This window comes from Rhinatrema bivittatum, chromosome 2 (genome assembly GCF_901001135.1).
Source record: "Rhinatrema bivittatum chromosome 2, aRhiBiv1.1, whole genome shotgun sequence".
Taxonomy (NCBI): Eukaryota; Metazoa; Chordata; class Amphibia; order Gymnophiona; family Rhinatrematidae; genus Rhinatrema; species Rhinatrema bivittatum.
In genome coordinates, this window is record NC_042616.1 from 764,617,424 (window position 1) to 764,645,373 (window position 27,950).

The 27,950-nt window shown below is 41.5% G+C and overlaps 1 protein-coding gene across 2 annotated transcripts in view; it reads right to left on the reverse strand.

Annotated features, from left to right (window-relative positions):
• MTSS1 (MTSS I-BAR domain containing 1) overlaps positions 1 to 27,950 on the reverse strand; it is a 431,605-nt gene that overhangs the window by 280,290 nt on the left and 123,365 nt on the right. The window lies entirely within an intron of this gene.

Genomic DNA, 27,950 nt, shown 5'->3' on the forward strand with positions numbered 1-27,950 from the left:
AGATATCATTATCAACTCTGCCTTTAAGTCAGGTGAAACAGCAGATACTTTTAAGAAAGCATTTTTCTGGACTGCCCCTTCTTATGAAACTGTTCCTATACACGAGCAGGAATAGATTAAGTTTTAGGAAGATGCTTAAAACTTGAAGGATTAACCAGGCTTTTTGACTATTATGATCTGAGAGCTGTGGTGGTGTGATCATGCTATATTGTTGATTATTAATAAGACCAGTGATTCATGTTGTCAATACACCTCACTAGACAGGCTGGATGGACCACTGGATCTTTTCCTGCCATCATTTACTAGGTCATTAACCCCGGAAAGGAAGACAGGTATGTGAGGCTAGTTATCTTGCTGTCCACAAAGAACAACTGTTACAGGTAAGCAACTTGGTTTCCTATGATGGACAAGCAGGATGATCGGCCACACTCCCTAAGAGCTGTCTTCCAACAATAGGGAAAGAGCAGGAACAACTGTCCATCAAAGATGTGTTTGTGAGGAAGACCTATTTTATATGTATATATTTCAATTTTATTTAATTTTTAGCAGGATAACTGGAAATAAAAATGGGCAGTACAGGTGATGGAGGTGGGTTCTACGCCTCAAAGAGCCCCTGGAGAAGAGACTGAACAAACCTGATGTGTCAGAAGTTAAGGCCCAAACTATAGTGAGAAATGAATGCATGGACAGAAGTGCGTGGGGCAGCTTTGCAAATCTCCTCAGAGGAAGGCAATCTAAGATAGGCCCCTGACTCAGCCCTGGCTCTAACACGCCCTTCTAGAGCCAGGCCTGCCGGGGCGTAAGAAAGGCAGATGAAAGTTCCTATCCAATTAAACGGAGTTCATTCAGTCCCGAGATCCCAGGCTTATTGGGGTCAAAAAAAACCAAAAAAGCAGGCAGGACTATCTATGGCAAGGTTTTGCAAACCTGCCCCAAGGACAACAAAGCCAGCTGGGATTTCAGAATATCCATGCTGCCAGAAAAGAAGCAACAGAATTTGAAAAATAAGAGAAAAGAACTCTTTAAAGAATCTGACCAGCAAACCAGGAAAGATAACCGGCAGAAGCACAAGAACAGTGGAAAATACAAAGAATAATTTCAGCAACCCCAAATACATCACAATTTGACACAGAAGTGGCTAAGAGAGATGAACTTAAACCTAGAGGTGAGAGATTGATAACTACAGCACAGGACAGTGCACTATAGACACTAAGTTCGCTGCCAGCACATAAAACAATGGTAAAATGAACAAATGCAGAATCAGTAAAAACAGACGTGGAAATTACTACCGTAGGCATCTCACAGTTGGATGTAGTGTGCTGATGTCAGAAAGCCAGTAATGAATGAATGAAAAGCACAGGTACAGCTTATCCAATGGAAACTGTGCAAATATAACACTGATGAACCAGATAAACACTGGGGGTCTGATATACAAAGCATGCTCAGCGTTAGGATTGCTGGATAAGTAGGACTGTGCCGGGGCCACTGAATATCCGGTTATGTTCAATGGCCGCTAGATAGCCAGCTAGATAGTGGGCAGGCAGTGGGAGGATCAGGGCAGTGCTGCTTAGCCGCATAACTTATCCAGCCAAGTAGTGATATTTACCTTCAGCCAGATAAGTTATGCACATAAGTTATACCTGCCAACTAGCAGGATAAGCTATGTCTAGTAAAGTAGCGGCTTCTACGCAGATATTCATCATAGCAATGCTGCTAAATATCCCTTGTAACTTAATAGGATAAAGTTAAATATCCGGCCAGGATTGAATACCCGGACCTGGGAGCCCAAACCTACCAGAATGAAAGATAACGAAGAAGTTGTGATTACATGGGCCTTTCCTGTTCCAACTCATAAAGCGGCAGATGCTAGGGAAGCAGATATTGTGGTGAAGGAGAAAACCACAAGTGCCCTCACTCAGCAACTATTTCGTAGATCATATGGATAAAAGTGAAGATCCTTAAATACCAAGAGATACAATCAGATACAGAAAATGTGACAGACAGATATAGAAATAGTTCCAATTATAAATGGGTGCCACTGGCCTGATGAAGAAAAATTTACAGGTAAAAATCACACCTTACGAACTCCAGGAGGTGGCACTCTTTGGCACAATGCCAGCATTAACAAAGGCTTTGGAAGTAGATATAAGATTGAGATCACACCCAAAATACCCTGGCTTATGAATGAGGTTCAATCCTGTCAAGGTATGCACAAAAGAAGCCCATCTGGAGACACCGCCCCCGAGAGATAACTTTGAATATGCAGATTTCTCATGCATGTGGCTATCCGGAAATCCCAACTGTCTGAGGGTCCCTAGAGCAGGTTTTGGAAGCCCTGGTTCTGTGGGCTTTGGTCCGATAGATCTGATGCGACTGCAGAGAGCATCTGAATCACAGAACAGTGGGTCCTTGATTTGTTCCACTGCTTCTCGACTCTCTCTAAAGAGACCACTGCAGGGCACATCCACAAGCCTTTTCTGCACCGTCTCTGAAGCTACAGGCTCACAGCCTTGAGTCTACATGCAGACATTATATTATAAAGAGGGGCATTATCAATTACACTGCAAGCAGTTATTCAGTCTTTCAGTGTCACAATAGAGAATAAAATGAAACTTGAGGGAAGCAGAAGCCTTGGACACTTCTCCCTTCTCTTGCTCCCCACCTGACCCCCCTCCCCCCATGATCTACCACAGCATATCAGGCAACACAGGCGGCCACCTAATTCAGCACAATTAAAAGCCCATCACCACCTCCATCTTTCCAGCTGATGCTCCTCTCTGTTCCTCCTCAACTAGTAGTAACAAGAAGGGAGGGTTGCAAACTCATTAACTCATGGTTGCAAAAATCCTTGTGCCAGTCTTGCTTTCCTCTCTCTCCCCGGCACAGGCACAGCACACAACTAGAAACAAGCAGAGAAGCTGGAGGCCTGCACATGCATGTACAGCCCTGTAAGCAGCCCTTTTCTCGGTCTTTGACGGGGCTCCAGTATGAAGGAGGAATTCTTCTTCTAGAGTTAAGGCTAACGAGAGTGAGGGTCAGAGCAGAGAAGACTCGTGTGCTGTTCCCTTTCCAGGATCCTGTGTCTCTCTCTCCCCACTTCTCTCAGGGTGGGTGTGATAAGGAAAGCACATATAGGAAAGGATTGTTTCTGCTAACCGCACCTGCTGCTGGCACACTCGGCTCTACTTCACACACGACAGGAGATTTCTTCATATCGGAAAACTAAAAATACTCCATAACTTTATGATCTACACTAGGCAAACAGACATCCAGGATTTTCAGAGTCAAGAATCAAGGCATTTTTTGCACTGTAAGAACATAACATTTGAATGGGACCCAGATCCTGCCGTGGTGATCAACAAATACTTCAGTACCACATTAAACTTATTTAATCTGACCGATGAAGAAATAATGCAATTTTTAAAATTAGACAAAGCAAAAACACAGATTACAGAGCTAAAACCGCATTACAGTAAAGCTACCCTGCCTCCTCCTTCCTGAACCTCTCTTGGCAAATGTGAAACGGGGAGAAGATGACTACAAAGTCTGTTTCATCCACAGAATAGAATTTGGGTGTTTTGTTAGATTGAACTTTTTCAATGGAATCTTTTGCGAGTGTGGTGGCACAGACCGCGTATTTGCAGTTAAAAATAAAAAACTGATGCATCCCTTGAGGCCACATTTAGATCCATATGCTGTAAACTGTGGTATCTGCTTCGCTCTTGAGGGCTCTGGATTATGATAATGCATTATTTGTAAAGTTACTGGTTTGTCTTCTTCAGAGCCTTCAGCTGTTTCAGAACAGTGCAACAAGATTAGTTTATAGGAAATCGGGTTATAAGCATGAGTCTCGGTTGTTGCAGAGCTTACATTGGTTGCTAATCGCTCAGACAGTGACATCTAAACCGCCGACACTGGTGTTTTTCTGCATGAAAGGAAATGGGCCAAAGTATCGATTTGATAAGCTGTCCTGGTACAGGCCCAGCCGGGCCCTTCAGGTCTTCTCAGACAGTCCAATTTGTGGCACCTAGGGCTATTTTCGGCCTATTTGTTATGTGAGGCAGGCATTTGTCAATTGCAACAAAATTGTGCAATGATTTGCCTACCCATGAGAGAACAGAACTTGTGTGAAATTCTGTAAATTAGTTAAAAGCAGTGTGGGGCTGCTGTCTGAACTAGTACGTTGTTACCATGGAAGGTAAGTGGGGCTGCGTTACTTAGTTTTGACTGGTCATTTGTGGTATTATAGTTAGATAGTAGCAGGACATTGACTTGGTTTGTCTGTTTACGATTGCTTTCAATTTTTATGTATGTTTTATTGTAAATTGCTTTTATAGTTTGCACTGGTTATATGGTACAGAAAGGTATTAAATAAAAATAAATACATTTTCTAAAAGTAATTATTGGTTAAGACAACTGAGAAAGCTGCAGAGAATCCAAGCAAAGTACTAATCTCATACTAAGAGGATATTAGGATTATTACCGACAGCACTGGCAGTCAACTTTACATGCAATAAAGGACAGCAATCAACCAGGGCACTTGGTCAAGAAACCAAATATATTTTAGAAAACTTACTTTAAAAATATTACTATTTGTTTTAGTTCCCCTGTTCCAGCCAAGTCCAAACAGTTGCTGTTTGACATGTGAATCCTAAATGAAATTTTTTTTATTATATTCCGCTTTTCGCACTTTTTTTCTGAGCTTCAAAGTGGATTACATTCAGGTACTGTAAGTATTTCCCTATCCCCAGAGGGCTTACAATGTAAGTTTGTACCTGAGGCACCGGAGGGTAAAGTGACTTGCTTGATTCTTCTTGATTCTGGCCTCATGAGTCTACTTTTGAGGCCTAATGGAGAATTCCCACCAACTTGGTGTGTTCTGGAAGACCAAAATAGTATAATGCTGCAACCAAATGAAAACCATTTCTCTATTTCAGGGGGGGGGGGGGGGGGGGGGGGGGGGTTGGGATATGTATACGCATTTCAGTTGGTAATGTGGCTCCCGTTTTTGTTTAGTACAGCTAGGAATGGGTCATGCACTGCTTCAGAATAAAGCTCATGATACATTTTCATTGCTTTAAATGCAACAGCCAGGCATGTAATGGTTTATATCTTCACAGTCCCAGTCTCCTCTGGCAGTTGAAGTGGAGACATTCTGTGGCAAGCTTTAGAAAATTCGGTGCAAATTATGTGTCAAATTTGCATTAATTTGTACATTTGTATTTTCCTTTCATCCCCCAGATATCTTATTTCACTCTTTTTTGGCGAGAAAAGTCTCTTAGCGATCAGTGGTGGGAAGGGAGGAAGATGTATATATATCCTAGCTGTCACCAGTAGAAATTGGACTGCCTGCAGAATATCATGTTCGTTGTCTTCCACTCCTGGGTAGATGAGCATACAAGTTCCCAAATTTAACCCAACACCCAGCCCCTCTCATTCTCCCCCCCCCCCCCCCCATGTCTTGCCACCAAGCTTTGTATAGTTTAAACAGCTATCAAAATTGACGAGCCGTTACCCAAACATTTAGCCATCCATGACCCCCATGGTTTTGCTGAACAGTGGTCCATAGCCACCACCAACCTCCAGCTGTGACCTGCTTGGTTTCTGGGGAGTTGTAGCTAATTTCAACCCCATGTCCAGCAGTGTCACTAGCCTGTGTTACATTTCCTTTACCCAAGCCTTACTTTCATCACCTCTCCCCTTGTACTTATCCTTTAGAGTAGATTGTTTGCAATACTGCAGTTCTCTTAACCTTGCCCTTTATATCTGTCCACAAGCAAGCCTGAATTCTGTCACAGCACTGGTTTCCACTATTTGGGCTGGTAGGTCGTTTCAGACATCTACCATTCTCTTTCTGGAAAAAATTATTTTTGTATGTTTCCTTTGAGCCTTCCTTCCTAGATCTTCATATCGTGACCCCCTTGTCTTTGAATTTCCTTTTCATGTACTACATCTTTGTTGGTCCTTGGAAAAAAAAAAAAAAAAAAGTCACCAGCCCAGAAAGACTCCGGTTCTCTCCAGAACCAACAGATACTGGAAACCTGCATGCATCACGAACACCAGCAACAGCTGCAACAGGGTGAATACTTCAGGAGGAGAGGGAAAAAAAATAAAGTAGGGTTTAAATAAAGACTGAAGAGTGACCTATAGTGTGACAATTAAGATTTAATGGAAAAACTGCAACATCATGAGCACAGAAACCTATGAGAATAGTATTGAGATAGGTGAGGAATTAATGATCAAAAAGGGGAGGGATCTGGAGGCAATTATAATAGTCAAGCTGGTCAAACAGACCAATAAGGCAATAGAGGAGTCTGTGCAATACTGGAGTATACATGAGACAGTATAATCAGCAGAAAAATGAATTGTCAGTTCCGCTTTTGCAATAATTGGTGAGCTATATTGGCTGCACCTCTGAGCATGAAATAGAGTAGACACAATCCAGGGGAGGATTTGCATAGAGCTAGGTCAGCACATAGGCTCTATGACATATAAAAGTTAAAGAATTAAATATATATATTTCTCCTCCCAAATATATATATATTTTTGGGAGGAGAAAAAGAAATGTGTGAAAAAAAGATATTCATTTATCTAAAGTGAATAAACAAGATAACATAAGACAAGCAATTGTCAGTAGACCAGATATTCTTGACAATAGTGATCATAACGATCAAATTTGAATTCATGACAGGAAGGGAAACAGCAAGTAAATCCATGGCTTTAGCACTAAACTTTCAAAAGGGAAACTGACAAAATGAAGAAAATAGTTATTTAAAAAAAAAAAAAACACTTGAAAGGAGCAGCTACAAAGGTAAAGAGTGTGCATCATGGTTTAAAAATACCATCTTAGCAGCACAGTCTAGATGTATTCCATATTAAGAAAGTTGGAAGGAAGGCTAAATGATTGCCGGCATGGTTAAAAACTAAGGTGAAAGAGGTTATTTTAGCCAACCGATCTTCATTCAAAAATGGGAAGAAGGATCCAAAGGAAAATAGGATAAAGCATAATCATTGACATGTTAAATGGAAAACATTGATAAGACAGGCCAAGAGAGAATATGAAAAAGTTAGCAGTAAAGGCAAAAACTCATAATAAAACTTATTTAAATATATCTGAAGCAGAAAGCTTAGAGATCAAGGGGTTAAATGGACACTTAGGGAAGATAAGGCCATTGTGGAAAGACTAAACAAATTCTTTGCTTCAGTGTTTACTGAAGAGGATGTTGGGGAGAAACCCATTCTGGAGACTGTTTTCAAGGGTGATGATTCAGATGAACTGAACCAAATACTGGTGAACCTGGAAGATGTAGTAGGCCACATTGACAAACTGAAGAGTAGTAAATCACCTGGACCGGATGGTATACACCCCAGGGTTCTGAAAGAACTCACAAATGAAATTTCAGACCTATTAGTAAAAATATGTAACCTATCATTAAAATCGTCCATTGAACTGGAAGACTGGAGAGTGGCCAATGTAACCCCAATATTTAAAAATGGCTCCAGGGGCAATCTGGGAAACTATAGTGCCAGGAAAAAACTGGGAAATCTGTTATAAAGAATAAAATCACAAAACATTTAGAAAGACATGGTTTAATGGGACAGAGACAGAATGGATTTACTTAAGGAAATTCTTGCCTCACAAATCTCCTAAATTTTTATGAAGGGTGAATAAACATGTGGGCAAATGTGAACCAGTAGATATGGTGTATTTGGATTTTCAGAAGGCATTCGACAAAGTCCCTCATGGGAAGCTTCTAAGAAAACTAAAAAGTCATGAGATAGGAAGCGATGTCCTTTTCTGGACAGCAAACTGGTTAAAAAACAGGAAAAAGAGTAGGTTAAATGGTCAGTTTTCACAGTGGAAAAAGGTAAACAGTGAAGTGCCTCAGGGTTATGTACTAGGACCGGTGCTTTTTAATAAATTTATAAATGATCTCGAAAGGGGCATGACAAGTGAGGTGCTTAAATTTGCGGATGACACAAAATTATGCAGAGTAGCTAAATCTCAAGTGGATTGTGATAAACTGCAGGAAGACCTTGTGATACTAGAAGACTGGGCATCCAAATGGCAGATGAAATTTAGTGCAAGGTGATGCATATAGAGAGAAAAATAACTCTTGCTGTAGTTACACAATGTTGGGTTCTATCTTAGGCGTTAACATCCAGGAAAGAGATCTAGGCATCATAATGGATAATATTTTGAAATTGTCGACTGAGTGTGCTGCGGCAGTCAAAAAAGCAAACAATATTAGGAATGATTAGGATGGGAATGATGGATGTCATAATGCCTCTGTATCGCTCCATGGTAAGACCGCACCTTGAATACAGTTTGCAGTTCTTGTCTCCGCATCTCAAAAAAGATATAGCTACACTGGAGAAAGTGCAGAGAAGGGTGACCAAAATGATAAAGGGGATGTAACTGCTCCCCTATGAGGAAAGGTGGAAGAGGTTAAAGCTGTTCAGCTTGGAGAGAAGATGGCTGGGGAGAGGGGGGGGGGGGGTGGATATGATAGAGGTCTACAAAATCATGAAAGGACTTGAAAGGGTAAATGTGAATCGGTTATTTACTCTCAGATAATACAAGTACTAGAGGGCACTCCATGATGTCAGCAAGTAGCTCATTTAAAACAAATCTGAGAAAATTCATTTTTACTCAATGCATAATTAAGCTCTGGAATTCATTGCCAGAGGATATGGTTACAGCAGTTAGTGTAACTGGGTTTAAAAAAGGTTTGGATAAGTTCCTAGAGCAGAAGTCTGTAAAGTGCTATTAATCAATAAGATTTAGAGGCTTGGGATCTATTCATTTGTTTGGATCTTGCCAGGTACTTGTGACTTGGATTAGCTACTGTGAGACACAGGATACTGGGCTTGATTGACCCTTGGTCTGACCCAGTATGGCATCTTATGTAAAAAGGAATAATAGAACGGAGGGGGCCAGACTCTGGAACATGACAATATGCCAGAAATGCACCTGCATGGTTTCCCTCTGCTTGGGACCTGCTGGGTGCCCCTATCATGCATCTCTGTATGCTCGACACACAACTCTCTTCCTGAATCAGTGGGGTTGGTCTGACCTACTTTTCTCTCCTTACCCTATCATTCTGTCTATGGAATTAGTCACAAATTCTTAGAGAGAACCCAAGCTATGTATGCCCAGGGTACATAGCTCTACGACAAAGAGGCTCTTCTCATCTAAGACTCTGATGTAATATTGTTCTCTCTCTCTCCAAAAACAAAACAAAGCAGATTTTAAACCGAGCACCACCTGCTGTACTGTGCAGCTAATGAGCAAAATGATCTATCTTTCAGCTTTCCTTCTACTGAGATTGTACTCATCTGTCATCATGCAGCATACCCACACAAAGCTGCCAAAACACAGATTTAATTAATAAGACACTTCAAAAATGCATTCATTCAAACTAAAGATGCCTTCCTTTCTCCTCATGCCAAAACAGTGCGACGCCCACGTATTCCAACATAATCAGTCCCACAGTTATAAATAAGAAATCAGCTAGAAAGTTGTTGACAAAGTCAAGTACAGATGCCTGCCTGCCTCCCTCCCACAAAACCAAAAGTAGTGGCACGTCTAAACACTTAAAACTGGTTTCACATAATTAAAGCAGGACTATAGTTTCTAGACTGAAATAAAGTAAACTACTGTGACATGAGATTTTTAAAAATGATGCAACAAATGTTTCTACAGAGAAATTAAGGCTTTACAATATTCTAATTTGAGAACCTAGCTGCGTGCTCAGAGGGGTTTATTGGGGGACTGGGTGCACAGAGGTGGGGTGAAGCGAAGGAAACGCGAGGATAAACCTCTTCCTGCTCTCCTTTTCCAGTGACAGAACCGGTGGGATAAGACCAGGAGTTCGGTTTTGAACGTATTGAGAATCAGATCGAGACTGGTGAGAAGGAGATTGATAGCGTGAAGGCAGCTGTTCCAAAAATTTAGGGTGTTGGAGATGGAGTCCTTGATGGGGATTAGGATCTGCACATCGTCAGCGTATATAAAGTGGGTAAGGTTGAGGTTATTGTAATTAATTTTGGCTTCACTAAGACAAAACTTACATTTATTTATTTAGTATATTTGCTCTTCCCCTATAACATCCAAGACCTCAAGGTGAATTACATTAAAAAAAAAAAGAAAAGAAAATTTGCAAATTAAACTAGAATGCCAACAATATGGCTCCAACTAATTAAAAATTAAAACTGGCAGATCAATGATATACCACAATCTGCCACACACCAATACCCCTTATCCACATATCTATCCAGTACAGTTTATCTTCATTTCTATTTTTCCTTCTATACAATATAATGTAATTACTACAACCAAAGATTTATCCTCAAAGCAATTCACTGGAAAACGTAGGATCAGTTACAAAAAATAATCATGTTTTAAATCACTTCCTGAAAGTAACTCAGGTTCAGACTGAATATCCAAAGCATATCCCATTCCATAACATGGGTCAGACTACACTAAATGCAAATTGAAACAAGTTTGACAACTGAAGGTGGAGAAATGGCCAAAAGGTTCCTCTGTGAAGAATGCAGATTTCTACAAGGCATGTACTGTGTTAGAAGGTCCGCTGAAAAAGCTGGATCCCTATTAAGGTATTTAATCACAAGGTAGACAATCTTAAACCAAACTTGCAAATGGAATGGCAGCCAGAGCATCTCCTCTAAAATTGGGGTGGCACGATCCCTTGGTTTTAAGATTTTTACTGTCATATTCTGCAGGAACTGAAGCCTTTTAAATGCAGTTTATGGTAGTTATACAGTAATCAACTCTGCTCATTATTAATGCATGTAACAATCGTCAGGCCTGAGCTGGAAACATAAGGGTGTAACTTCTGAATACACCACAAGACATAAAACATGACCTACGCACTAATATTTGGGACATCGATGATAGCCTACAATATAATAGTACTCCCTAGGCCAGGGGTCAGGAACCTTTTTGGCTGAGAGAGCCATGAACGCCACATATTTTAAAATATAATTCCATGAGAGCCATACTAACTACAACCCCCCACCCTCCTGACCCCCCCCCCCCCCAAGATCTACCAAATTAATTTACTACAACCCCTCACCGTCCTGACCCCCCCAAGACCTGCCAAAAGTCCCTGGTGGTCCAGCGGGGGCCCAGGGCTCGCAGACAAATCTTTAATAAAAAAGTAAAAATCTAACAAAAACCCCCACCCTCCTGACATCCCCCAAGACCTCCAAAATTAATTTACTACAACCCCCCACCCTCCTGACCGCTCCAAAACCTGCCAAAAGTCCCTGGTGATCCAGCGGGGGTCCAGGAGCGGTCCGGGAGCGATCTCCTGGACTTGGGCTGTCGGCTGCCAGTAGTCAAAATGGTGCCGACGGCCCTTTGCCCTCACTATGTCACTGGGGTCGACCAATGGCAGTGGCAGCCCCTGTGACATAGTGAGGGCGAAGGGCCGTCGACGCCACTGGCAGCCGACGGCCCTTTGCCCTTACTATGTCACAGGGGCTACCACCGCCATTGGTAGACTCCAGTGACATAGTGAGGGCAGAGGGCCGACGGCGCCATTTTGACTACTGGCAGCCGACAGCCCAAGTCCAGGAGATCGCTCCTGGATCGCTCCTGGACCCCCGCTGGACCACCAGGGACTTTTGGCAGGTCTTTGGGGGGGGGGGGGTGTCAGGAGGGTGGGAGGTTGTAGTAAATTAATTTTGGAGGTCTTGGGGGGCATCAGGAGGGTGGGAGGTTTTGTTAGATTTTTACTTTTTTATTAAAGATTTGTCTGCGAGCCAGATGCAGCCATCAAGAGAGCCACATCTGGCTCACGAGCCATAGGTTCTTGACCCCTGCCCTAGGCTATGAATCTACACACATGAGAACTCTCATGAACTCTCACAAACATGCAATGTGGCTCTAATTTTGGAGGGTTTAGTCTCAGCACAACAAACGACACAGCCAGTTAGTTACCCCTTCCAGACACTTATTAAATAAGTTGATTGCCGATGCCTGGTCTTTACCAACTGGGACATATAACTGGATGTCATCTGCATAAACATGACAGAAGACGACATAGCTCTCAAACAATTCAAATTTAGGGGACTAAATAAAAGTTAGATTGCCAGGGATAATAGGATCTGTGGTGTGTGATGAAGTGTAGAGTAGTGGCGATGAAGAACTCCTATCCCAACTGATAACAAGCTCTATCAGAGAGAAATGAGCCGAACCACTGAAGCAGAATGCCCTTAACTCCCAAAATCTGAAACCACTGTAATAATAGTGACAAAGGCCATAGGTAGGTCTAAAAAGACCAAAAGGATATTCTTACCCATATCCGCTTGTCTTAGCATATCATCCATCAAAGCCAACACCAACTTAGTTACATAACCTTGATGAAATCCAGACTGTTAAGGACGGAAACCTTCCCAGTATTTTCTTCCTGAAAGCCTGACAGCTGAAGATGAACCATTTTCTCCATCAGTCTACTCAGAAAAGGAATAGTGGAGACAGGTGATGGTTGTCTCAGTCCTAGACCACTAAGTCCCATTTCTTCAGGATTGGGCTAGTCAAAGCTATTTTCAGACAGTCTGGAAGAAAACGTTCTGAAATTACCTATTCACAATCCAAAACCACCACTGGAGTAGCTCAGGACTAAGAGCTTTAATCAGGCTAGAGGATATGGGGACTAGACACTGGATTAACTGCACCAAGTATCTTTTGCAGCTCATCCAAAGACAAGAATCCGAATTCACCCCAACTCTTCAAATCGCTTAGATCTCCAAGCAGATCCCTTTCTTGAGGAAACTAACTCCTCCCCAATTACAGATCAGCAAATGTTAATGCAAACATTGTTAATGATTGGTAATTCATCTTATCACACAAGCATCTGCACCCTAAAAACTGTTTAAAAATGACAAAATTATTAGATCTGATGAATCCCGTGCGCAACTCTTCTACGTACAGGGTCAGGTCCTCAGTCCCTTTTAAAATTCAGGAAGTTGGTGAAGGGCTTTTTGTTCCGGCAGGCATTTAACAGAAATTAAGCTCTGAAATAAGGCAATCTATAAAGCATTTCTCTGGTTAGCATAATTTTGGAGCAGCACTGGTTTTACAGGCACCAGGTCGTGTTTTACTGTATTTAATTTTTGTTAATTCTTCGTATGAATTTTTATTGCTTGTATGTTTCATTTTATAGTCTATTTGTCATATAACACTGTCCTGGTATTGTTTTATAGGCATATGACAATCGTTGCTGTTCATACAGTGGTTTTTATGGCAGTGTCACATAACATTTCCTTTTATTGGAATTGTTCGTCTGTCCACTATGTTAATTTGTTTTATCTTAATTGTTTTTGTGACCAGTTTTATGAATGTAGCAGTGAAAACCGCTAAGATATTCTGATTGGAGGTTTATAAAGTACTGAAATACACTAACACACATACTACTGGCTAATCATTTCTGCTTGTTAAAATGGTATCACTTAATTCCGTGAATTCTACCACTATAATTAAGGATATTACTAAGTAGAGAAATTACCTGCCAGGCTGTGAGCAGGGCTTTAACTTTGAAGCTACTGCAGTTTACTGAAATAAATATACATGCTCCCAGATAAACATGGGAAACACCAAGCATGCTTACAAGCAACAGCAGGGAGCATTTCTGGGTAAACCACAAAGGAGCTGCTGAAACTGCAACTGCTAGGAGAAAACAAATGGCGAAAATAAGAAACGTCTAACTTTCTGGCAAAAAGGAAGGCACCAAGAGCTTAGTTATTAAATTGCATTAAGATATCAAGTTAGTACTTTACAGTGGCACTATTTCAAGGTCTATTGTAACCCACGAGGGAATATCTCCGAGCCCAATCCAAAGAGAAACCGTCAGATAAACAGCATGCATTTTGCAAAAGTTATTCCGCATTAGCCAATCTTATAGGTGACAGTGGGTTTTCAATGTCTGAAGCATCTGGCATGGTCAAAGACTTCTGTTTGAGGCAGGCCTCGGAATAAGATTTTAAAATGGAGACCGGATTAGCAAATCCTAGTCCAATCTTGTATTTTCCCCAACTAGAAAGGAGGATTTTGAATAATATTTTTTTTTAAAATAGGGCTTCTGTCAGAAAAGATCAAGGTGGCTTGATCATCTGAACTACAAAATGGCCAAAACCTTTCAGCAGGGAGAGAGAGGCTCCGCCTGCCCGGGTCCTTTCAACCCGTCCTTTCTTTCCAGCAAATGACAAAACTTGGTAGATCAAAAATAAATTGGACTGACTCATCCCATTTCATATTCATGCAATTTAAAACCTTCCCATGAATGTTTAATGCTAATTCCATTTGCAATGGGAAGCTTTTTACATGGGAATGCACTTTGCTTAAAGCAATAGATTCCAGAATTTTACCACATCAAGTCACCACCCAATAACTTTACATGGACTCTAAGTCCAGTCACCTCCTGCTTCGTTTTACAAAATGTTATATTTCTTCAACCACTTTACTCTTACTTACCAAAGAATCGAGTATAGAAATGTAGAAATCCGATTCCTCTTCCTTGGCTCTCTTTCTCCTTCGGCAGCAGAGGAACAGGTAGCTTTCTGCTACTCTCTCCTTTGGCAACTTACCTCTTTGGCAGTAGCAGGAGAGGAGGCTCTTTTCCTCTCCACTTTATGGCTGAAGTGGGTGAGGGGGGGGGGGGGGTAGAAGCAGACAGCCCAGCTTCTCTATCCCCTCCACCACGCAGGGAAGGAGATGGACCTTATTCATTCCCAACTCTTCTCTGCTGATTCCTTCAGGGAGGAGGCAGCAGAAGGCAGACTACTGACTGCTTCTTGCACCACTGACCCTATTGAGGTGTCCACGCCCCCCCCCAAGTTGTGAACCACTTACTTAAAGGAAAGCAGTGAAATATTCTTGGTTATAATTACAAAGACTGGTGCTATAAGTACTTTTTCACTAAGAGTCTATTCAGCAAAATAAGGATGCCAAAGGATGTTGTGGTAAATTCAAAACAACATCATATTCAATTCCAATAAAGAATAGCTGTTACCGTGTAGTCTTATATCCTATATGCAGAGAAAACCTCATAAACAAATGGCGGGCTTTACTTCGTTAGCCCTAATTGCCAATCATTTAAATGTGCAGTCACAGGTAAGTCTTCGGACTGTCACTGATTGTTATAATCATCGGTTTCTCTGCAAAGACAATTTTTTAAAAGTTTTTTTCATATTTTCATATTTTGAAAATCTCCTTCTTTAGAAACCAGGTTATATTACCGGTACCCAGGCAGTGCAATTGTTCTTATTATAGCAGGGTTTATGCAGCTAGGATATCAAATGGCCACTCTTTAGCAATGCTAGTAAAAAGAATAATTACGCTTGCCTATTCAGAAACTGGCCCAGGTCTCATACTTGAGCAATTCTGCCAAGCCGAGATGCCACTTTCTTCTATACTGGAATGATCCATAGAGCCCTGACACGAGCAGAAGAACCAGACAGTCCATGACAGACGTAAGACTGCAACAAAAGTAAGGCTTTACCGATAGATAGGGACCTTTGTTTTGTTTGTCCTGGGAATTTCTCAGTGTTTATTACAACAAAACCAAAACAAGATATTTACTTGGAAAAATGCAGTTATTTTCCCCCACTGCTTTCTCCTGTTTTTGTTTTTTTTGTTTTGTAACAATGATAAATGCCCAGGACAAATGAAATAACTGAAAACTAAGGCTCCTGACAGATTTTCTAGGTGTGGATTGGAGCATCCCAGCTTTGGAATCAGATACAGAAGGAACCTGGAAGCACCTCACACTCCTCAGACAATGGGAGAGAGGGCTTGACCATGGACCTGGTACTTAAACGGGGAAATATTACATTAAATGTTACACTTCTAAACCACCTTACTTTATAACTTTGATCCCAAAATGGCTCACTTATCACAGACAAAAATAATCAATACAAAAATAGTTCCTAAAGTACAGAATAGTCCTATCCCCTATTCTCACGGGTATAGGCCAACCTGTAATACAAAGCTAAAACAATAAACAAATCACCTGTTTAGCCATAACTCAACTTACAATATGCTAAACTATCAGAAAGCCCCAAGAGACCTAAACCAATCATTCGCAAACTAGCGGACTTGTATCTTATTGTGTCCTGAATAGCACTCCATGTTGCTCCGCTTACAACTCTACATCAACGAACTTTCGACTGCACCTATTAAGTTCATTTTAATTACTGTCAACTATTTTGTTTTATATGTTAATTTTATCACTCTATTTGATTTTTAAAGTTTTCAGGAAAAGCAAATATGCTGCAGTTAAAAACACTTCTGCACCAGTGACCCAGCAATTACCATTGCAATCAAGGACCTAAATATACACAGGAACTGACACGCCAGGGAAAAAAAAAAAAGTGTGACTGCTGGGTCACTGGCACAAAAGCTATTTGCAATTAAAGCCAGCTCTGAAAACTTGTTTAGATCTGATCAAACCCCTTAGACCTCTGAATGGTATGGAAGATTGTTTAAGTGACCGTGTGTTTCTGTTGAGGGTATAGCGGCTATTTACTGCATCATATTTATGGACTGACACACCACAAAATATCATAGATGCCTAGAACATGGTCTTAAACAGTAATTTGGATAATAAGATACGGAAGTCCATATGGACAGCTGCCTAGCACCTATATACACGTACCAGATGGACTGAATTAATGGTTAATTAATGGTTAAGTTGCTATTCACATCCCATTTTTTATTCTAAGGATTTCCAGAAAGCAACACTTCACATTGGAGGGGATGTGGGGAGGTAGGCCCATCTCTTCACATGTGGTGGGAATGCTAGATTATGTGTCTGTTTTGGTCACAAGTTACACAAAGATTGCTGATATTTTGGACCTATTAAAATTTGTAGGGCCTTCGCTTGCACTCTTAGGCCGGGGGGTTGGCTAAAAACATAAGAACATAAGAAATTGCCATGCTGGGACAGACCAAGGATCCATCAAGCCCAGCATCCTGTTTCCAACAGAGGCCAAACCAGGCCCAAGAACCTGCCATACCAGTTAGATTTTGGCTGCTGGTCCTCTATAGCCACCTTCTGGAAATCTAGCCCTACTGGTTAGCTCAGGTACATGATACAGAGGACTTAGAAAAATTCCATCACGATCTAAACTGTGAAACTTAAATATAATTCCCACAAAAAAAACCCTTTCACTCAAAAATCACTATTATATATCATGAAACCTATCCGGAATTCATGTGTACGTAAGAGTCAGTAGGAAAAGACCTCAGAAATGTGGACATATCTTGTTATATGAACTGAATATGTCAAAGCTTATTGTAATCATCAGTCAAAAACCTCCATCCTTCTTTTAGTCTCTAAGCAATATACATTTAACTTTATTGTTCTCTTCTTCACACAAAAACTCTCATCCAATTTTTTCTCTCTTTTTTCTTAAAAGAGGTTTAATCTTTAATAAGACCAACGCCACGTAGTCCTTTTAAACACTTAAATAGTCCAGATACAAACTGCTACTGGGAACTTATCTTTTATGTAGCCATCCTCTGCAGTTCCCTTCCAACATGTGAAGTATCCAGACACAAACCACCTACGTTGGCCAATCGTTTCGCCTGCTAGGCTGCCTCAGGGTAGAAAAATCTTTCCTCAAATCCAGAAATATTCACCGGAGCAACACTTTCCTAGAACTCATTCAAAACAAAAATCGACAATATGGGGTCCCTATCACATCTTTTTGGGCATTTCTTTAGTTGGCTGTGTAAATTATACATTACAGCTCTGACTGAAAGTTTTAATGGTTAATAGATGTTGATTCACACGTTTTCTCTTTTCTAACTGAACCTGCTCGGCCTCCATGCATTATAAACAATTGTACAAGAGCAATATGATGTGCAAATTCCTATTTTTGTATATCGAAAACTTATGAAAATAAAAGCAAGTTTGCTTACTATAAACAGTGTTTTCCGTAGACTGCAGAGTGAATGAGCCATGGTGTATGGGTGCGACATCTCCCAGCGACACGGTTCGGAACTTTTTTCCAATAGCAGAGCTTTGCTCTGCCCATGCGTGGGTGTTTGTACACAGCTATCTCAGTCATTATCAACGGTCCATTTCAGTTGGTATACAAGAGTGTGGACTATATCCACCCAAGTTCGTAGAGACTGCCAGGAAGATGGGTGGGTTCACAAGGCTCATTCACTCTGCTATTTACGGCAAACACCGTTTACGGTAAGCAAACTTGCTTTTTTCCGTTGATAAGCAAGTGAAAAGCTATGCTGTATGGGGAGTCCCAAGCTATGGGTTGCAGTCTTCGAGGGGACTCGAATCAGCGATAAACAAATTGTCCTCTAGCCTACTCCAAGGCAAGAACACAGACTCACAGGAGATCTCAACAATTGTTCATCTCCTATAATCCTAACAATCTGGATGTGGCAGTTACCAAAAGGACATTAACTAATTGGTTAACAAACTACATCTGACACTGTCATACCATATCTTCTATACCTCTTCCTGGAAAGGTTAAAGCACACCAGATAAGAGCCACAGCAACATCTCTGGTCCACTTAAGACATTCCTATACGTGAAATCTGCAGAAATCTACAGCACTGTCTTCAATTCATACTTTCACAGCGCATTATTGTCTTGATAAACTCGTCAGACATTTCAGTAGGAAGAGCAGTCTTATCTGAAGTAGAAACTGCGCAGAGACTAGGTGATTGGGTTGTAAATTATCTCATGTATGAAGACTCTTTTCTCTTTGTGAAGTATGAGGTTTTGGAAAGTACATCTGTATTGAAATAGATTCATTCAAGTGAAAAACTGACAGCACTTTTGGCATGAACTTAGGGAGAGGCTGCAATATCTTGTCACGGAAGAACTGTAGATATGGTGGGAAGCGGACCAAGGCCTGCAGTTCACTAATTCATTGGGCGGATGTGATCGCCACCAGGAATAGTACTTTCCAAGTAAGGCATTTTAGTTCCACAGTTGACAGGAGTTCGAATAGGCTGGACATTAGGGCAGTTAAAACTATATTAACATCCTATGGAATTGGAGGTTTCTGTGTTGGCGGGTGAATGTGCAAGAGGCCTTTCATAAAGCAAGAAACTAACAGATGTGTGGCAAAGGAATGTCCAGCTATCGGTGATGGTAGAGTGTAATTGCACTCAGATGGACTCTTACTGATGAAGTTTGAAGGTCCCTCTGCAACAAGAGATACAGGTAGTTGAGTAGGAGCTCTGGGAAACAACCAAACGGGTTGGGTGATTGTTCTTGGCACCACTTGAAGGAATAACTGCAGTGAGTGAAGGCTTTCTTCGAAGATAGGACATTTTGAACAGTAGTTGATAGGTGCAATGGTTCCAAGACAGGCATTTCAGTCTGTCTTTGGGTAGAAAAGCCTTCTCCTGAACAGTTTTTTTTTTTTTGCTACTATAAACTGAAGGGTCTGCGCTGGCTGGAGGACTGATTTCTCGTAATTGACTAGGAAGCCCAGGCCTTCAAGGCACTGGTGACTTGAAGATCCCTTTGAAGATCTTGTGGATTGGGTGAAACTATCAGCCAGTCATCCAGATACGGAAAGATGCGTAAGCCCTTGCGGTGGAGATGCGCCATAGCCACTATCAAACATTATGTGAAAACTCGCGGGGTAGAAGATAGACCAAAAGGAAGAACTTTGTACTGGAAATGCACCTCAGCTATCTGGAAGCAAAGGACGTGCCAACAGAAATGGTGAATGGGAATAAGCGCATAGGCATCCTTGAAATCGAGAGAGCATATCCAATCTCTCTGCTGAATAAAAGGGAGAATTGTTTTCAAAGTTGTCATTTTGAATTTCTCCTTCTTGAGTGTTCTGTTGAGCAGGCGAAGGTCTAGTACAGGGCATAGGTCTCCCGTACATTTGGGAATTAGGAAGTATTGGGAATAAAATCTCGTACTGTGGCAAGATTGCAGAATGGTCTGAATTGCCTTTTGTGCTAGTAATTTGCTATCCTCCTGTTGCAGAAGGGGAATTTAGCGGAGATGTCTTGTTAGCAGGAAGAAGCCAGGGCAAAGGAGGGAAAGCTGTGAATTGCAAGTGGTACCCCTGTTGGATTATATTCAAAATCCATCTGTCGGAAGTCATTTTGAACCAAGTTTCCAAGTAATTGGTGCGTCTACTCCCAATCGGTGTAACAGTGACTCTGCTGGGCATGACTGGCTGTGGCATGGCCCTCTTCAAAAACCCTGTTGATTTTTAGGGGTAGTTTGCTTTTGTCATCTACGATCCCTAGTGTGAGGTCTGTTGTGGTTGTGAAATTTGTGGGTGAGACTGCAGGTAGGTAGTTTGTCTATATGGTGTGTACTGTCTGTACGATTTCTGTGGATAGTACTTTTTTTGTACTGTGAGAACTGTCGTTTGAAAGTAGTGGAGTTGTTAGCTGGGAAAGCGTGGGATTACACTGCTATATTTTGTTCTTTAATCTGTGCCACTGTCTCCCAGAGCTTATCTCCAAAAAGATTATCTCCCAAACAAGGAAGATCTGCTAGTTTGTTGTGCACATCTTCACTGATCAAGTTCACATGTAACCAAGATGTTCTTCTGGCTGCTATTGCAGAAGCGGAGGTTCTTGAAGTAGTTTCAAATGATTCATAGATGGAGCAGAAGAGATGACTGATCCCCTCCTTGAGGTCCAAAGGTTGAGGAATCATCTGCTCGCCCATGTCGGAGCAAACAAAGGGTTTTAAGTGCTGTAGGCATTCATATATATACTACACCATATACAATTGATGTTCCTGTATACAAGAGGTAAGCATTGAACTCTGGAAAATCTTCTTTGCGAAGTCATCAAGAATCTTATCATCCTTTCCAGGAGGGGAGGTAGCATGGACTTTTGACTTTTTTTGCTCGCTTCATAGCTGACTCAACTATTATTGAAGTGTGTGGGAGCTGAACTACACTATAACACAGATCTTTTGAAAAGGTATTTCAAGACTGATTCCAGTACAGAATGAGGAGGTAAAGCTGCTGGCTCAGAAGGAAGGAGCATCCAGAATCTTTAAGAGTCCAAAAACCTCTTTACGGGGTCTGGGATCTTTTGAATCTCTACATTTAATCTAAGTCCCATTTTCTCCACAAACCTAGGGTATATGAGATCCTCAAGTGGGGAGGTACAATCTAGAGGGTTTTCTGGTTCATCAGAAGGGAGACCAGTAGAAGAGGTCTCAGACAATGAAGGTGACTTATGGAGGAGGGGAAGTTTCCGGGGACTCCGGATTCTCTGAGCTTACTCTTGGGGACTGATGACACGTTTTAGGAGAAAGTAGACCCTGGTCTATGCTGTGATGCTCAGAACTTGGGATATTAAATTTTGGAGGACCGATTGAGTGATAGGTAGAAAGAATAGCTGATATCTGTTGCATGACCTCTGTGGATCTATGTCTCGGTGATATTAGAGCTGGGCGATGTACCAGGTGGATGGTGACAGAACGCCAGCACGTCTGAGGCTGCATGGCTGCCCAGTATATATCGGAGAGTGAAGAGGTCTGAAAGCTAGTGGTTACTTCACCACTTTTTTAGTTATGGGATATAATGGTCCCTGAAGTTGAGGACTTCATGACTTCTTCTGGATTCACTGGATAAGCCAGAGTATACTTGTTTACAGTGATGAGAAGATCCTGGGCTCATGGGGACCATGGTCTGGGTGAAAATGTTTATAGTGCAGTGCAGTAATAATGGGAGATTTCAAATGCCTCAATATTGACCGGGTATATGTAACATCAGGGCGTGCTACAGACAAAATTCCTGGATAGAACAAACTGTTTCATGGAGCAATTGGTTCGGGAATCAAATGAGAGAGAGCGCGCTATTTTAGAGATTTAATTCTTAGTGGAATGCAGGATTTTGTGAGAGAGGTAACTGTGGTGGAAAACAGAGTAGGATTATGAATGGTCAATTTTCTCAGTGGAAAATGGTAAACAGTGGAGTGCCTCAGGGAGCTGTACTTGGACTGGTGCTTTTCAATATATTTATAAATGGAAAGGAATATGACGAGCGAGGCAATCAAATCTGCAGATGATACAAAATTGTTCGGAGTAGTTAAATCACAATCTGATTGTGATAAATTGCAAGAGGACAATGTGAGACTGGAAGATTAGGCATCTAAATGGCAAATTAAATTTAATATGGACAAGGCAAGTTGATGCATATAGGGAAAATTAATCCATGAAGTAGTTACATGATGTTAGGTTCCATATTGGAAGCTACCACCCAGGAAAAAGATCTAGGTGTCATAGTGGATAATACACTGAAATCATCAGCTCAGTGTGCTGCAGCAGTCAAAAAAGCAATCAATGTTAGGAATTAGGAAGGGAATGGTGAATAAAAAACAGAAAATGTCATAATCCTCTGTATCGCTCCATGGTGAGACCACACCTTGAGTACTGTACAAAATTCTGGTCGCTGCATCTCAAAAAAAAGATAGCTATGATGAAGAAGATACAGAGAAGGGCAACAAAAATGATAAAGGGGATGGAACAGCTCCTCTGAGAAAAGGCTAACAAGGTTAGGACTGTTCAGCTTGGAGAAGAGACAGCTGAGGGGGGATATGATAGAGGTCTTTAAAATCATAAGAGGTCTAGAATGGGTAAATGTGAATCTGTTCTTTACTCTTTCAGATACTAGAAGGGCTAGGGGGCAACCCCATGAAGTTAGCAAGTAGCACATTTCAGACTAATCATAGAAAATTCTTTTTCACTTAACGCACAATTAAACTCTGGAATTTGTTGCCAGAGGATGTGGTTATGCAGTTAGTGTAGCTGGGCTTAAAAAAAGGTTTCGATAAGTTCATGGAGGAGAAGTCCATTAATCAAGTTGTATTAGAGAATAGCCACTGCTATTAATGGCATCAGTAGCATGGTATCTACTTAATGTTTGGGTACTTGTAGCCTGCATTGGCCACTGTTAGAAACAGGATGCTGAGCTTGATGGACCCTTGGGTTCAACATCCACAACTACCTGGGACACTTGTTCTCTAGGAGTTGTCATTTTTTGGTGATTAGGTCGAGGAGCTGAAATTATCTGAAGGCTTTGATGGTCAAGATTTTCAAACAGAGGCTTTAAAAATCTTGAATGAGTTGTAGAAAGCTTCTTAGCTTATTGCTTTTGTCGAGATTGCGTGGCATCGGTGGCTGACTTGCTTCAAGTTTGTGCTTTGTTTGATGGTTGGTGTCTTGGGTCGACAGATGCATTGTGTTTAGATTTATTTTATTTATTTAAATTAATTTATATACCGGAGGTTCCTGTATAATATACATATCACCCCGGTTCACAAAGAACAGTAACTATCGCTACAAATAGCGGTTTACATAGAACAGAATAAAAGAAGTTTTACATTGAACAAAAACAAAGTAATAAGTTTTACATTGAAGTCAGCATGTGTAAATTTCTGATTAACAAAGGAAGAAAAAATAGATCTGAATAACTCGTTGTGGGCTTGAAAAGACTTTTCTTCGTGTTCTTGGCTCTAGGGGAAAGCTTGTTTGAAAAGCCAAGTCTTAAGTTTCCCTTTAAATGTAGAGTGGCATGGTTCTAAACGAAGGTCTGGAGGGAGCGAGTTCCAAAGTGAAGGGCCTGCTGTGGATAATGCACGTTTCCTCAGAACGGATTTCATAGGTTGTGTGATTAGTCTGTTCTGATAGGCGCTTCTGGTTGGTTTCACAGATGTGTGTAATTGAATTTGGAATGTTAGGTTGAGAGGTGCGATGTTGTGTAAGGCCTTATGTATCATCATTAAAGACTTGAACTGGATCCTGTATTTAATTGGAAGCCAGTGGAGATGGTGGAGAATTGGGGTGATATGATCTCTCTTTTTGGCATTTGATAGAATTCTTGCAGAGGCGTTCAGGACCATCTGAAGTGGTTTGATGGTACATGCTGGAAGGCCTAGGAGGAGAGAGTTACAATAATCCAGCTTTGGGAGTATGATGGCTTGTAAAACCATGCGGAAGTCTCTGTATAGGAGGAGAGGTTTGAGTTTCTTTAATGTTTGAAGTTTAAAGAAACATTCTTTTGTTGTGTTGTTGACGAATTTGTTGAGACTGAGTCTGTTGTCTATGATGACTCCCAGATCTCTAACTTGTTGTGTGGTGGAGAGCCCTGTGGTGACCGGATGTTGATTAGTGTTAGAATGTGAGGAAGGGGTATAGTTTTCCGGAGTTATAATGAGGATTTCAGTTTTGTTTTTATTTAGAACCAAGTTGAGGCTGGTGAGTAGATTGTTGATAGCTGACAGACATTTATTCCAGAATGATATGGCTTTGTATATGGAATCTTCTATAGGGATGAGGATTTGAATATCATCCGCGTATAGGTAATGTCTTAGCTTAAGGTTAGTGAGAAGTTGACAAAGTGGGAGTAGATAAATATTGAAAAGAGTCGGGGAGAGGGATGATCCTTGTGGTACCCCCCTTTTGGATTCGATGGTGTGGGACTCTTTGTTATTTATCTTGACCTTGTATGTTCTGTTCTCCAAAAATGATTTGAACCAGTTAAAAACTACTCCTGTAATGCCAATGTCTATTAGGCGTTGCAGGAGGCATGAGTGGTTAACGGTATCAAACGCTGATGAAAGATCAAGGAGAGCGAGGAGGCAAGGTTGGCCCTTTTCTAGGTTGAAAATGATAGTGTCTGATAATGATGTTAATAATGATTCGGTATTCATAGACTTGCGAAAGCCAAATTGGTTTGAGGTGAGGATGTTGTTTTCGTCAAGATATTCTGTAAGTTGTTTGTTTACAACTTTCTCCATAACTCTGGCAATCAACGGGAGGTTTGCTATGGGTCTAAAGTTTGCTGGGTCTGAGGTGGGTAAGTTAGGTTTTTTGAGGAGCGGCTTGAGCATGGCTAACTTGAGTTGGTTCGGGACATGTCCTTGAGAGAAGGAGCAGTTAATAATGTCTGCTAAAGGTTTGGCTATGGTGTTGGAGATCAGACACAGTTTGTTGTATGGAATGTGGTCTGATGGATGAGAGGATGGTTTTATCTTCTTGAGAATATTCTCTATTTCTAGAGTGGATGTGAGCTCAAAAGTGTTGAGTAGTGTTAGTGAAGTGTTAGTGTTAGGTTGTTTGACATTTGGGTGCGATGGTTGTTGATCTGTTGGGAGTGGTGGTTGAGCGGTTGAATGAGGTGTTTGTTGAGCGGGTGATTGCGAAGATTGGGGGGTGGGGTTGATTACGTGTTTTGGATGTGTAGATGGTCCCTTGAGGGGAGCTAGAAGTGAAGTGATTTTGTTGTCGAAAAAGTCTGCTAGTTCGTTCGCTTTAGTGAGTGCTTGATCATCTGGAATGGTCGGTGCCGGGGGTTTTGTGAGGGTTGATACATAGGAGAAAAGAGCTCTTGAATCAAAGATGAGGTGGTGGATTTTTTTGGAGAAGAATATTTTCTTTGTTGTGTTGATGTTGTTTCTGTATGAGTTAAGGCATGATTTGTAGATGAGGAGGGTGGTTGTAGATGGGTTTTTTCGCCAATTTTGTTCCTTGCATCTCAACTCGTGTTTATGATTTTTTAGCTCTGGTGTGAACCAGGGTCTCCTGTTGTCTTTGTTTGGATTGATAGATTTAGTTGTCATGGGGCAAATTTGATCTGCAACCTTTTTAGTGATGTTGGTCCATGATGAAGTTGCTGAGTTTACGTCGGATAGGTCTAGGTGCTCAAGTTCCTTGGCTAGGTGTTCACCGAGTTGGTCTCCTGAGCATTGTTTCCTAAGCGATATAGTTATAGGTTGTGTGGATTGTGGTGGAAGTTCTTTTATTTTTAAAACCGATGATATAATTCGATGGTCTGACCAAGGTATTGGAGTGCAAGTTGGAGTGGTGTGGGTTGTGATACCTTCATTTATAAAGATAAGGTCCAGCGTATGGCCTGCTTTGTGGGTTGGTTCAGTCACTATTTGTCTGAAACCCATATTGTTGAGAGAGGAGAGAAAAGTTTTACAGTTGGTAGAATGAGGTTGGATATCTACATGTAGATTAAAATCTCCCATGAGGATGGTAGGTTTCGTGGAATTTAGGTGTTTTTGCTGTAAGTTCTATGATGGAAGATGGGTCAGCTTCCAGTATTCCGGGGGGAGCATAGATTAGGCCGATAGTCAGATGTTTTGAGTTGAATAGGGCAAATTCAATCTTTGATATGTTATTGGAAGTCTGCAAAGTCAGACCCAGCGTTTTTTTGGCTGCGAGGAGAAGTCCACCTCCTCTTTTTTTAGGTCTGGGAATAGAGAGAACATCATAATCCTGTATGGGTAACTGATTTATTAGTGCTGTGTCGGTGGGTTTTAACCAGGTTTCTGTGATAGCACAGATGTCAGGTTTTGTATCGGATAGGTAGTCGTTGAATATATGACTTTTCTTAGCGATCGATTGCGCATTAATCAATGTGAGTGAGAAGAGAGTTAGTCCAAGGAATTGAGTGAGTGGTGTCAGTAAGATGGGCCTGAGCCTCTGTTGACGATTGTGATGGGGGAGGGAAGGGGGCTTTGGTGTTCTCCATTTGGGATTGTGGATGATGGGAATTGTGAGGGGGTGCATGTTGGGATGTAAGTGGCTGAAGTGGAAGACTGTGGGAATTGTTACGGTTAACAGGAGTGCTAGGCGAATGCTGTCTGAAGAGAGCTGGATGAATGTGGTTTGAAGAGTGCTGGGTGGATAATGTTAGAAGAGTGCTGTATGTATGATGGGGTATGTTGGGTGAGTGCAGTCCGGAGAAAGATGGGTGAATGTTAAGTGGAAGCTTAAGGAAGACCAGGTGGTATTGGGTGGTCGTGTAATGAGATATTACAAATCTTCTGAGGGGTCTGCTGGTAGATCTGGAAGTTCTGCGAGCTTTCTTTGTGAAGTTTGTTTGGGTTATGTAGATCAGTGGCTTGGAGTCTCTGGTGCCACTATCTACCTGTATGTGGTTTGGTTTACCAGTTCTTTTGTAGATAGATGGGGCTGGACGGTTAAAGCCGTTCTTTAGTGATGTTTGTGCTTTGTTTGTTGGTGCTGATATGTTGAATGAGCTGGTAGGAGGGCGGATGCCTTTTTAGATGCAACCTTTTTACTGGATGGCACAGTTGTCTCTCGGAATGAAGCAGGTACCTTGCACAACACCGCTACTTCATGAGACTGCGTAAATGCGTGCACCAGAAGCCTCGCCTTAGCATGCTCAGCCGAGACGTGCGTGGATTTGTCGTGCACCGAACTGGAAAGCCTCTGTGGCGTTGTGTGCATCGCTGAAAAACACTGACCTTTGAATATTTTGGCCTGGTTTCAGGAATCTTATGATGCCTTTTTTTTTTTTTGACAAGAGGAAGCCGTTGGGTCTACAGAAGACACCCTCTTTTGAGTGTCTCTTGGCTATGGCTTTGGGCCCAACGAGGATTGGGTCGAATGTTGTGGAGAGGGAGCATAACCACCTGAAGGTGAGGAGCCCATCTTTTCAAAGTCTGGAAAATTTTTCAGCCCTTTGCCTCTGGGCCCAGGAGGCCATGAGTCTGCAGTCCCTGCAATTAGCCTGGTCTTGTTCTGGACTGAAGCATAAATAATTTATGTCCGTCCGTAGTGGAGATATGTCCACAGGAGCAATATTTGAATCCTGGGGCTTTCTTCACAGACATTTCAAACGTAAACAGCGACTAAAGAGGAGAAAAATTTGCGTTCGCATGCAACGTGGAAAACAACGTAACTGAGATGGACCATTGATAACGACCGAGGTAGCTACGTGCAAACACATGTGCATAGGCAGAGCAAAGCTCTGCTATTGAAGAAAAGTTCCGAACCGTGCCGCCAGGAGACGCTGCACCCATACAAGCATGGCTCTTTCACTCGCTTAATTGACGGGGAAAAAAAAAAAAAAAAAAAAAAAAAAGAGTTAAAAAAAAGATATATATATATGAGATAGATAAAACATGTAATGGCTTCCCAGGA